This window comes from Anthonomus grandis, chromosome 19 (genome assembly GCF_022605725.1).
Source record: "Anthonomus grandis grandis chromosome 19, icAntGran1.3, whole genome shotgun sequence".
Lineage (NCBI taxonomy): Eukaryota > Metazoa > Arthropoda > Insecta > Coleoptera > Curculionidae > Anthonomus > Anthonomus grandis.
This window is the reverse complement of record NC_065564.1, coordinates 6,068,083-6,081,491: the sequence shown is the minus strand read 5'-3', so window position 1 is coordinate 6,081,491 and position 13,409 is coordinate 6,068,083. Positions and strand designations below refer to the sequence as shown.

At 34.6% G+C, this 13,409-nt stretch overlaps 1 protein-coding gene across 3 annotated transcripts in view; it reads right to left on the bottom strand.

The window, feature by feature from the left end:
* LOC126747748 (nuclear hormone receptor FTZ-F1) overlaps nt 1-13,409 on the bottom strand; it is a 105,363-nt gene that overhangs the window by 60,635 nt on the left and 31,319 nt on the right. The window contains exon 2 of one of the 3 annotated variants that reach the window (XM_050456551.1): nt 1,454-1,512. The exons of the other annotated variants lie outside the window; for them this stretch is intronic. The gene's annotated coding sequence lies outside the window, so the exon portion shown is untranslated. The remainder of the gene's footprint in view (nt 1-1,453; nt 1,513-13,409) is intronic. 3 annotated transcript variants of the gene reach the window in all.

The following is a 13,409-nucleotide window of genomic DNA, read 5'->3' as shown; positions in this document are numbered from 1 at the left end:
CTGTATCTCGTCTTCTATAAGTACTAGCTTTAAAAATCCAACGGTTTTGTCTTATTTTTGTCGTTCTGAATACAACGAGACTATTCCCAAAGTCGTAGCTCCTTTACTAATTGAGATACACATTTTTAGTTTCCATATATGTGCACCAAAAATCCAAAGTTTGAAAGTCTGTATCTCGGCTTCTATAAGTACTAGCTTAAAAAATCCAACGGTTTTGTCTTAGTTTTATCGTTCTGAATCCAACGAGACCATTCCCAAAGTCGTAGCTTGAAGATTAAACATATTTTTTGGACATGACTCCCTTAAAGGTTTGATATTTCTGAAACTTTTGCCTGACCGATTCAGAATCTTAAAGAACATCCTTAAGCATACTTAAGTGAATATTCTAATTTTGTTTTATGAAAATATTCCCACTGGTTCTCAAGATATTGGACTTTGAACTGAGTAATCAGCTTGAAGCTCAAACATCGTTTTTTGACATGACTCCCTATAAAAGGTCTGATATTTCTGAAACTTTTGCCTGACCGATTCAAAATCTTAAAGAACATCCTTTAGCATACTTAAGTGAATATTCTAATGTTTGTTTCATGAGAATATTCCCACTGGTTCTCAAGATATTGGACTTTGAACTGAGTAATCAGCTTGAAGCTCAAACATCGTTTTTTGACATGACTCCCTATAAAAGGTCTGATATTTCTGAAATTTTTGCCTGAACCCTCTACAACCTTAAGAAATATTTTTTCAGCATACTTTAGTGAATATTCTGCTGTTTCTTTCAAGGCAATACCCCCACTCATTTAACAGAATCTCAAATACTCGGAAGAAGTAACTCGTAAACACACCGACTGTTGGCCCATTTTTCGGAAGTCGTAAACCGATTTTTCGGACAAAACAAGTTAATTTTTGTTGTACCCGGATTCGACACGCAGCCCTTAAAGCCCGAAAAGTCAAAACACCCCATTCACCCCCTGGGGATGTACAATACCTGTCGTCAAGCGTGTCATCGACAAAAGAACTCTACCTGCCCAATTTCCGAGGGATCATTTTCGAGAGACACGCGAACAGGTCAAATCTGGCAGTCTCGCGGGCCACTGTAGGTATGCGTTAAACTGTCAAGAAAGATTGCAACAGGCGATAGTTAATTAAATAAATTAATGGATTCCACAAACCTACTTTTGATTTCATAGTTCATGCAAATTCGATAAAAAGAAGAAACCGCCGTCGTCGTGGTCGCCGAGGTGGGGGTATGGCGCAACCGCGAATTATTGCTAATGTTAATGTGCCCATCGTCATGACGGACGGTTTGTTTTGTTTAAACAATTATCCCATTGTTGTTCTACAGGATTTATACATTAGATAGATAAAATCGGAGGCGCGGATTGGCAATTTTCAGTAACAGAATCCTTTTAATAACGTCTCGTGGTGCAATCTTCTTAATGCGCATGTCACTTACCACCAAGGGGATTTTTTGAGTCGTCAGGGATTGAGGTTTAATTGAAATTTGATCCGTACCTGAAAAAAAAAGAGAAATCATTAAATTAAACTGTTTGGTTAGTGGCTTTCTTGTTTAAAGGTGATCACTCACTTGAAAGCCCAAAATCTCGAAAACTTTTGGGAATATTTTCACGAAACACAATGCGTAATAATAGTCCATCTATTCTTTACAAATGTTGCTTAAGGCCCAAAACCATTCAAGCAACATTTTCGCAAATATTTGATTTTTTGAATACTGATGCCGAAAAAACGTGTTGTGCTTCCATGGGAAAATTGTCCTTATTTGGATTTTTATTTTTTTTTCGGGAAAATATTGGCTGTAGAGAATAATTGTTGTAATAAAAGTTTTTTGGAATGCCAATGCGCATCAGATGCGATAGAAAAATTATTTCTATGTTCAATAGTTTTCCAGAAAATTGGGAAAAACCTCTAAACAGTTTTCCGGCATTTTCTTGAAAATTATTGGGAAAATTGAAAATTTTCTTTCACCATTAGATTCCAAATTAAAAGCACTAGAAATTATGTAGAATAACTTTTAGTCGTAAATTTCAAAATAAAGGAGTTATGGATGATTTTTGAAAAAATTGCAAACTTTTGCAGAAAAATATGGAAATTTTTTTTTTTCAAAAAATTTATTTTTTTTTTGGTACATCAGTAGAACATCTAAAATCGTTCAAAAAAGTTTTATAAAACTTTTTTGGAAATTGTACCAAAAAGAAGTTATACCCAAATTTTCAAAAAATTTCTTCCTGAAAAAATCCAAAGGGGTACCCATAGGAAAATTGTCATTATTTCGGTTTTAATTTTTTTCTGGAGAAACTACTGGCTGTATAAAAAAATTGTTATAATAAAACTTGTTTAAAATGTCAATGCGCATCAGATGCGATAGAAAAATAATTTCTATCTTTAATAGTTTTCCAGAAAATTGGGAAAAACCTCTAAACAGTTTCCCCAAATTTTCTTAAAAACTATTGGGAAAATTGAAATTTTTCTTTTATCATTAGATTCCAAATTAAAAACACTACAAATTATGTAAAATAACTTTTCGTCGTAAATTTCAAAATAAAGGATTTATGGACGATTTTTGAAAAACTGGCAAATTTTTGCAGAAATTTTTTTTTTCTAAAAAATAATTTTTTTTGATACATCAATAGAGCACCTAAAATCCTTCAAAAAAGCTTAATAAAACTTTTTTGGAAAATGTACCAAAAAAAAGTTACACCCAAATTTTCGAAAAATTTCTTCCCCAAAAAATCCAAAGGCGTAGGAAAATTGTCATTATTTCGATTTTTATTTTTTTTCCGGAAAAACTACTGGCTGCAGAAAAAAATTGTTAGAATAAAAGTTGTTTGAAATGTCAATGCGCATCAGATGCGATGGAAAAATAATTTCTATCTTCAATAGTTTTCCAGAAAATTGGAAATAACCTCTAAACAGTTTTCCGGAATTTTCTTGAAAACTATTGGGAAAATTGAAAATTTTCTTTTACCATTATATTCCAAATTAAAAACACTAGAAATTATGTAGAATAACTTTTAGTCGTAAATTTTAAAATAAAGGAGTTATGGATGATTTTTGGAAAAATTGCAAATTTTTGCAGAAAAATATGAAAAAATTTTTTTTTTCAAAAAATTAAATTTTTTGTTGGTACATCAATAGAACATCTAAAATCGTTCAAAAAGGTGTAATAAAATTTTTTTGGAAAATGGACTAAAAAGAAGTTACACCCAAATTTTCAAAAAATTTCTTCCTCATAAAATCCAAAGGGGTATCCATAGGAAAATTGTCATTATTTCGGTTTTAATTTTTTTCCGCCAAAACTACTGGCTGTAGAAAAAAATTGTTAGAATAAAAGTTGTTTGAAATGTCAATGCGCATCAGATGCAATAGAAAAATAATTTCTATCTTCAATAGTTTTCCAGAAAATTGGGAAAAACCTCTAAACAGTTTTCCCGAATTTCCTTAAAAACTATTGGGAAAATTGAAATTTTTCTTTCACCATTAGATTGCAAATTAAAAGCACTAGAAATTATGCAGAATAACTTTTAGCCGTAAATTTCAAAATAAAGGAGTTATGGATGATTTTTGAAAAACTGGCAAATTTTTGCAGAAAAATATGAAAAAAAATTTTTTTCCAAAAAAATTAATTTTTTTTTGGTACATCAATAAAATATTTAAAGTCCTTCAAAAACGCTTAATAAAACTTTTTTGGAAATTGTACCAAAAAGAAGTTATACCCAAATTTTCAAAAAAATTTCTTCCTGAAAAAATCCAAAGGGGTACCCATAGGAAAATTGTCATTATTACGGTTTTAATTTTTTTCCGGCAAAACTACTGGCTGTAGAAAAAAATTGTTAAAATAAAAGTTGTTTGAAATGTCAATGCGCATCAGATGCGATAGAAAAATAATTTCTATCTTTAATAGTTTTCCAGAAAATTGGGAAAAACCTCTATACAGTTTTCCCGAATTTTCTTAAAAACTATTGGGAAAATTGAAATTTTTCTTTTATCATTAGATTCCTCATTAAAAATACTACAAATTATGTAGAATAACTTTTCGTCGTAAAATTTAAAATAAAGGATTTATGGACGATTTTTTAAAAACTGGCAAATTTTTGCAGAAATTTTTTTTTTCCAAAAAATAATTTTTTTTGATACATCAATAGAACATCTAAAATCCTTCAAAAAAGCTTAATAAAACTTTTTTGGAAAATGTACCAAAAAAAAGTTACACCCAAATTTTCGAAAAATTTCTTCCCCAAAAAATCCGAAGGGAAAATTGTCATTATTTCGATTTTTATTTTTTTTCCGGAAAAACTACTGGCTGGAGAGAAAAATTGTTATAATAAAAGTTGTTTGAAATGTCAATGCGCATGAGATTCGATGGAAAAATAATTTTTATCTTCAATAGTTTTCCAAAAAATTAGGAAAAACCTCTAAACAGTTTTCCGGAATTTTCTTGAAAACTATTGGGAAAATTGAAAATTTTCTTTCATCATTAGATTCCAAATTAAAAACACTAGAAATTATGCAGAATAACTTTTCGTCGTAAATTTCAAAATAAAGGAGGTATGGATGATTTTTGAAAAAATTGCAAATTTTTGCAGAAAAATATGGAAAAAAATATTTTTCCAAAAAAATTAATTTTTTTTTTTGGTACATCAATAAAATATTTAAAGTCCTTCAAAAAAGCTTAATAAAACTTTTTTGGAAATTGTACCAAAAAGAAGTTATACCCAAATTTTCAAAAAAATTTCTTCCTGAAAAAATCCAAAGGGGTACCCATAGGAAAATTGTCATTATTACGGTTTTAATTTTTTTCCGGCAAAACTACTGGCTGGAGAAAAAAATTGTTATAATAAAAATTGTTTGAAATGTCAATGCGCATCAGATGCGAAGGAAAAATAATTTCTATCTTCAATAGTTTTCCAGAAAATTGGAAAAAACCTCTAAACAGTTTTCCGGCATTTTCTTGAAAATTATTGGGAAAATTGAAATTTTTCTGGCAGTATTATATTCCAAATTAAAAGTACTAGAAATTATGTAGAATAACTTTTTGTCGTAAATTTTAAAATAAAGGAGTTAGGTACGATTTTTTAAAAATTAACAACTTTTTGCTAAAAAAACGAAAAAATTTTTTTTCGAAAAAAATAATTTTTTTTTGGTACATCAATAGAACATCTAAAATCCTTTAAAAAAGCTTAATAAAACTTTTTTGGAAAATGGACTAAAAAAAAATTACACGCAAATTTTCGAAAAATTTCTTCCTGAAAAAATCCAAAGGGGAACCCATAGGAAAATTGTCATTATTTCGGTTTTAATTTTTTTCTGAATAAACTACTGGCTGTATAAAAAAATTGTTATAATAAAACTTGTTTAAAATGTCAATGCGCATCAGATGCGATGGAAAAATAATTTCTATCTTCAATAGTTTTCCAGAAAATTGGAAAAAACCTCTAAACAGTTTTCCGGAATTTTCTTGAAAACTATTGGGAAAATTGAAATTTTTCTTTTATCATTAGATTCCAAATTAAAAACACTACAAATTATGTAGAATAACTTTTCGTCGTAAATTTCAAAATAAAGGATTTATGGACGATTTTTGAAAAACTGGGAAATTTTTGGTGAAAAATTAAAAAAAAAAAATTTTTTTGGGTTTTTGGAGTATTTTCATGAGACAAACTGCATAATGAAAACTACAAATGTTGCTTAAGGTTCAAACTCATCCAAGCAACATTTTCCAAAATATCTGACGTTTTTGAGTAGTCATGCCCAAGGAACGTGTTGGGCCCTGAAGGTGACACCCCACTTCAAAGTCCCATATCTCGAAAACTATTAGGAATATTTTCATGAAATAAACTGCATAATATTAAAGAAATTGCTATTTACAAAATATTGTTTTTCACATTTTGCCTCCATTTCCTCTCAACCCCATTAATAACTTATCTCGCCCTCGCGTCTCCACCACCATCAAGCCAACAAAAAACGTGAGACTTTTCGGTTACTAGAACGGAAACGTGGGCAACATACAAGAGGGAAAACTAGTTTAAGTTCAGTAGGTCAAAGGGTGTGAGGAGGAGGAGGTGGTGCTGGAGGAGGAAAAGGAGGGTCGGGGGTGTAGTAGAAAACGGAACAACGACGCCGCCGACAGCACGACATTGACTTTCCGGACAATTTCGCTTAATAACCGGATCGATCGACCCCGTTTTCGTATGGGGAAACTCTGATGGCACGTGCCACCATTTTTCGTTTGCTAATTTTAATTATCCCGGAAAAGATGAAAAAAGAAGAGTGGCCCCTAAGCTATCTCCCTCTTGATCTACTGACAACTCCATAAATTTGCTCTATGACAAAATATTATGGCAGTCAAACGGGCCAATAAAGTCATAAACATGTCACCTGTCCCATTAAAGCGCGCATTGCCGTATATATCGAGCACTTTTTCAAATAAAAACGAGTACCCAGAAAGGTCGTACCTTTATCCGGCGGGGGTCCATTAACCTGTCACAACAAAAGTGTCGTTTATCCTGTTTACGAAATTCCTTAATTATAGGGGAACGAAGTGTGACCGAGAGGGAAAATAAAGCGGGTCGCACTTCTCCGCTCTTTTTTTTACTCGGATCGGGTCGTAAATCTGGCTGAAAGCCCGCTTTGTCACTAGCGACGACATTTTTTTTGTGCCATATCGACCTGTGCGATTTAATTAGAAGGTTAAGGACCCCAAACGTAACAAAATGTCGGCCACACTCCACGATAAAGACCGTTTTACAACCCCCTATTGACCTGCCGGGGGGCAAATGGAGTATCAAAACACCTTTATGACAGACCGACTGCCCTAAAGTCGTAAATCCCAATTATCTGACTGCATAAACCTCCAACAAAAGAAAAATTGAAAATACCTGCGCTACGCGACTTTCTCTTTTCCGTTTGTCAAACCGTTTAAGGGGCACATCGTGCAACAATGGGCCGTTGCTAAATTGTTTTCCAAACAAACACGGTAGGAACTTGTAAATTGAGATTTATGACCGGGTAGAATTTGGCATATAACAGATTCGATATTTCAGCTTAATTATCTCACCTTTAGGACCGGCCTGATTGTGTTTAGAAAGTATTTGAGCCTATTGATCTTCTTACATAATGGTTGGAGGCATCTGGCCTCACTTATCTTGTGTAGGTCTCTCAGTTTCATCCATCTAAACGTCCTCATGATTTGATCGATCTTGATGGAGCACTCATACGTTTTTCCAGGAGTTTTTAATCCAGGGAAATTGTGGAATTTTCTAATAGGGATCTAAAGATTCATGGAAACAGAGGATCGACTTGCTCTCAACTGTAAACCTAAGATATTTTCCTTGATAAGTCCAGAACCGCTTGAGATAATTTAAAGCGGTTTTCATTGCCTCCTAACGCAATCTCTAAGGATTCACTAAAGGCATAAAGCGTTTCTGTAAGTTGGAAATTCCAGGACTTATCCTAAACCGTAGAGTCCAGCCTCCAGAGGTTCGACTTGCTCTTAACTGTCATCCTCAGATCTTTTCCATGATAAGTCCAGAACCGCTTAAGATAATTTAACGCGGGTTTCATTGTCTCCCAACGCAACCTGTAAGGATCCTTTAAAGGTATAAAGCGTCTTTGTAAGTCGAAAATTTCAGGAGTTATCTTAAGTTATTGGAACCAGCCTCCAGAGGATCGACTTGCTTTTAACTGTTATCCTCGGATATTTTCCTTGATAACTCCTCAACCGCTTGAGATAATTTAAAACGGCCTCAATGTCTCCTAACGCAAACTCTAGGGATCAATTAAAGACATGAAGCGTCTTTCTAAGTTCGATTTTCCAAGACTTATCTTAAGTTATAGGGACCGACGATCGACTGAATTGTCATCCTCGGGTACTTGACGTGATAACTACACAACCCTTGGAGATAATTTAAAGCGGGTTTTATTGTCTCCTAACGCAATCCCTAAGGATTCATTTAAGGCATAAAACGTCTTTGTAAGTAAAATTTTTCAGGAGTTATTCAAAGTTATAGGTACCGACGATCGACTTAACTGCCATCCTCAGATACTTGACATGATAAATCCACAACTGCTTGAGATACTTTAAAGCGGTTTTCATTGTCCCTTAACACAGTCTCCAAGCATGCATTTAAGGCACAAAACGTCTTTGTAAATTAAATTTTTCAGGAGTTATCCTAAGTTATCGGGACCGACGATCGACTTAACTGACATCCTCAGATACTTGATATGATAACTCCACAACTGCTTGAGATAATTTAAAGCGGTTTTTATTGTCTCCTAACGCAATCCTTAAGGATTCATTTAAGGCACAAAACGTCTTTGTAAGTTAAATTTTTCAGGAGTTATCCTAAGTTATCGGGACCGACGATCGATTTAACTGTCATCCTCAGATATTTTCCTTGATAAGTCCGCAACCGTTTCAGATAATTACAAGCGGTTTTTATTGTCTCCTAACGCAATCCCTAAGGATTCATTTAAGGCTTAAAACGTCTTTGTAAGTTAAATTTTTCAGGAGTTATCCTAAGTTATAGGGACCGACGATCGACATAACTGTCGTCCTCAGATACTTGACATGATAACTCCACAAATGCTTGAGATAATTTAAAGCGGGGTTCATTGTCTTCTAACGAAATCCCTAAGGATTCATTTAAGGCATAAAACGTCTTTCTAAGTTAAATTTTTCGAGAGTTATCCTAAGTTATCGCGACCGACGATCGACTTAACTGACATCCTCAGATACTTGATATGATAACTCCACAACTGCTTGAGATAATTTAAAGCGGGCTTCACTGTCTTCTAACGCAATCCCTAAGGATTTATTTAAGGCATAAAACGTCTTTGTAAGTTAAATTTTTCAGGAGTTATCCTAAATTATAGGGACCGACGATCGACTTAACTGTCATCCTCAGATATTTTTCTTGATAAGTCCATAACGGCTTGAGATAATTTAAAGCGGTTTTCATTGTCTGCTAACGCAAACTCTAGGGATCAATTTAAGGCATAAAGCGTCTTTCTAAGTTCGATTTTCCAAGACTTATCTTAAGTTATAGGGACCGACGATCGACTGAATTGTCATCCTCAGGTACTTGACGTGATAACTACACAACCCTTGGAGATATTTTAAAGCGGTTTTCATTGTCTCCTAACGCAATCTCCAAGGATTCATTTAAGGCATAAAACGTCTCTGTAAGTTAAATTTTTCAGGAGTTATCCTAAGTTATAGGGACCGACGATCGACTTAACTGTCGTTATCAGATACTTCATGTGATAACTACACAACTGCTTGAGATAATTTAAAGCGGGTTTCATTGTCTTCTAACGCAATCTCCAAAGATTCATTTAAGGCAGAAACCATCCCTGTAAGTTGCATTTTTCGTGACTTATCCTTAGTTATGGGGACCGACGATCGACTTAACTGCCATCCTCTGATATTTTCCTTGATAAGTCCATAACGGCTTGAGATAATTTAAAGCGGTTTTCATTGCCTCCTAACGCAATCCCTAAGGATTTATTTAAGGCATAAAACGTCTTTGTAAGTTAAATTTTTCAGGAGTTATCCTAAATTATAGGGACCGACGATCGACTTAACTGTCATCCTCTGATATTTTCCTTGGTAAGTCCATAACGGCTTGAGATAATTTAAAGCGGTTTTCATTGTCTCCTAACATAATCTCCAAAGAATCATTTAAGGTATAAAACGTCTCTGTAAGTTAAATTTTTCAGGAGTTATCCTAAGTTATAGGGACCGACGATCGACTTAACTGTCATCCTCAGATATTTTCCTTGATAAGTCCATAACGGCTTAAGATAATTTAAAGCGGTTTTCATTGTCTCCTAACGCAATCCCTAAGGATTCATTTAAGGCATAAAACGTCTTTGCAAGTTAAATTTTTCAGGAGTTATCCTAAGTTATAGGGACCGATGATCGACTTAACCGTCATCCTCAGATACTTGACATGATAACTCCACAACTGCTTGAGATAATTTAAAGCGGATTTCATTGTCTCCTAACTCAATCTCTAAGGATTCATTTAAGGCATAAAACGTCTTTCTAAGTTAAATTTTTCAAGAGTTATCCTAAGCTATAGGGTCCGACGATCGACTTAACTGTCATCCTCAGACACTTCACGTGATAACTCCACAACTGCTTGACATATTTTAAAGCGGTTTTCTTTGTCTCCTAACGCAATCCCTAAGGATTCATTTAAGGCATAAAACGTCTTTCTAAGTTACATTTTTCAAGAGTTATCCTAAGCTATAGGGACCGACGATCGACTTAACTGCCATCCTCAGATACTTCACGTGATAACTCCACAACTGCTTGACATATTTTAAAGCGGTTTTCTTTGTCTCCTAACGCAATCTTTAGGGATTCATTTAAGGCCTAAAATATTTTTATAAAATGGAAATTCCTGGACTTATCCTAAGTCATAGGGCCCAGCCTCCAGAGCATGGACCCGCTCTTCATTGGCGCCTTTAGTTATTTTGCCTGATAACTCGGAAACCAATCAAGATAATTCAAAGCGGTTTTCTGTTTTTTCTAAAGCAATGTCTAAGGATGCATTAAAGGCATATAGCGTGTTCGTATCCTGACTCCAGGTATTCCAGACAAACGAATGACCACGATTGAGGACAATTAAACACCTCGTTGTAGTTAAAATATAATAAATCTCCTAAATAACTCAAAGCTAAGTAAACTCCGCACCTTTTTGACGGCGATCGCCTCTCGGCAAAAAAATTACACCGAATCTGTGTCACTCGCCACATTCGGTTACGCTCCAAGAATGGCCTTGTCTACTCCGACTAAATATAAGTTTAAAGTGTTTTTAATTTGTGCCACTTGCCGATTTAATTACACGCCACGAGAGGAAATTGATTTTTTCGTTTCAATTTGCGTCCATTGTTTGCACGAGGGTGTTCATCATCATCATCATCGAAATTTTAGTGATTTACACTGTCACAGGCCTCGCGCGAATCAAATTTAACACAATCTCTCCTCGTTGCGACCCACGCAATGCAGATTCGATCCTACTGTCCTAAATAATTGGAAATATCAAAGTGCAATAATGCAAAATGTTTGCGTTTTATGCATGTATTGTTTGTGTGTGTGTGTGGCGCTGGTCCATACGCCGCAGAATGTTCCTTTATGCATGATTTATCATTGGGAACGAGTCGCGATAAGAGATTTGACATTTAGCGCGAAAAAGTGCGAATTACGCACCTGGTATCCGAAAAAAACACCCAATTTTGTAATTTAGGTGAAACCTTGACACAGATTTGCGCGCAACCTGATGCGAAGCGGTTTTATCTGATCGTGCAGTGGATATACACACTCCGACGAGGAGAGGAAAATAATTAATTAATGTTTAAAATTATAATCAATCAGTTCTTTAAAGTCTGATCACCAGAGCTAATAATCTTCGTGGACAATAAAACCTTTATAGACGATATTGGCAATGATCGTAAAATGTCGTAAAAATTGGTACGAGAAACCGATTATCGGTTGTACACACCGACGCCTGTTTGTGAAACGCACCGTCGAAATTTTCGGCCTAACTGTCGCAATCCCGACGTAATTTAAATAGAATTAACGATTTGTGCGTTTGGGGCCCACTTTCACTCATTTTCGGCACTCGTTATCTACGCATTATCCGACAATACTTTCGGTCTCTAATTATTAGGTAATGATGAGCTCGTAATAGTTTCCGATGACGTTTTAATGGTACATTATGAATCCATGAACATTTCTTCAGAAGAAACTGAAAATCCCTTGAAAGTACCTTTAGCAGTTTCAGATTTATCATGGAAAATGTCTGGCCAACCCCATGAAGAGCAACTCATGGAGGTGGCTCCCAACGACTCAGGATAATTCCTGAAATACTGAACTTATAAAGATGATTTATATATTCAAGGAATCCTTGAACATTTCTTTAGAAGATACTGAAAACCGCTTCAAAATATTTGAAGTAGTTTTAGAGTTATCATAGAAAACGTGTGTTTATGTTCGTTAAGCACACGTCGAGTCTCTGGAGGTGGCTCCCAATGACTTAGGATAATTCCTGAAATACTTAATTTATGAAGATGACTTATACCTTGAATGAATCTTTGAACATTTCCTTAGAAGATACTGAAGACCGCTTTAAAATATCTTAAGTAGTTTCATACTTATCTTGGGAAATGTCTGCCCATGTTCCTTGAGGACACGTCGAGTCTGTAGACGTGGCTCCCAACGACTTAGGATAATTCCTAGAATACTTAACTTATGAAGATGATTTATACCTTGAATGAATCTTTGGACATTTCCTTAGAAGATACTGAAAATCGCTTTAAAATATCTTAAGTAGTTTTAGAGTTATCATGGCAAATGTCTGCCCATGTTCGTTAAGGACACGTCGAGTCTGTAGACGTGGCTCCCAATGACTTAGGATAATTCCTGGAATACTTAACTTATGAAGATGATTTATACGTTCAATTAATCCTTGAACATTTTTTTAGAAGATACTGAAAACCGCTTTAAAATATCTTAAGTAGTTTTAGAGTTATCATGGAAAATGTCTGCGCATGTTCGTTAAGGACACGTCGAGTCTGTAGACGTGGCTCCCAACGACTTAGGATAATTCCTAGAATACTTAACTTATGAAAATGATTTATACCTTGAATGAATCTTTGGACATTTCCTTAGAAGATCCTGAAAATCGCTTTAAAATATCTTAAGTAGTTTCAGACTTATCTTGGGAAATGTCTGCCCATGTTCCTTGAGGACACGTCGTGCCTCTGGAGGTGGCTCCCAACGACTTAGGATAATTCCTGAAATACTTAACTTATGAAGATGATTTATACCTTGAATGAATCTTTGGACATTTCCTTAGAAGATACTGAAGACCGCTTTAAAATATCTTAAGTAGTTTCAGACTTATCTTGGGAAATGTCTGCCCATGTTCGTTAAGAACACGTCGAGCCTCTGGAGTTGGCTCATAATGACTTAGGATAATTCATAGAATACTTAACTTAGGAAGATGTTTTATACGTTAAATTAATCCTTGAACATTTCCTTAGAAGATACTGAAGACCGCTTTAAAATATCCTAAGTAGTTTTAGACTTATCATGAAAAATGTCCGCGCATGTTCGTTAAGGACACGTTGCGTCTGTAGAGATGGCTCCCAATGACTTAGGATAATTCCTGGAATACCTAACTTATGAAGATGATTTATACCTTCAATGAATCCTTGAACATTTCCTTAGAAGATACTGAAGACCGCTTTAAAATATCCTCAGTAGTTTTAGGGTTATCATGGAAAATGTCTGCGCATGTTCGTTAAGGACACGTCGAGCCTCTGGAGTTGGCTCCCAATGATTTAGGATAATTTCATAAATACTTAATTTATGAAGATGATTT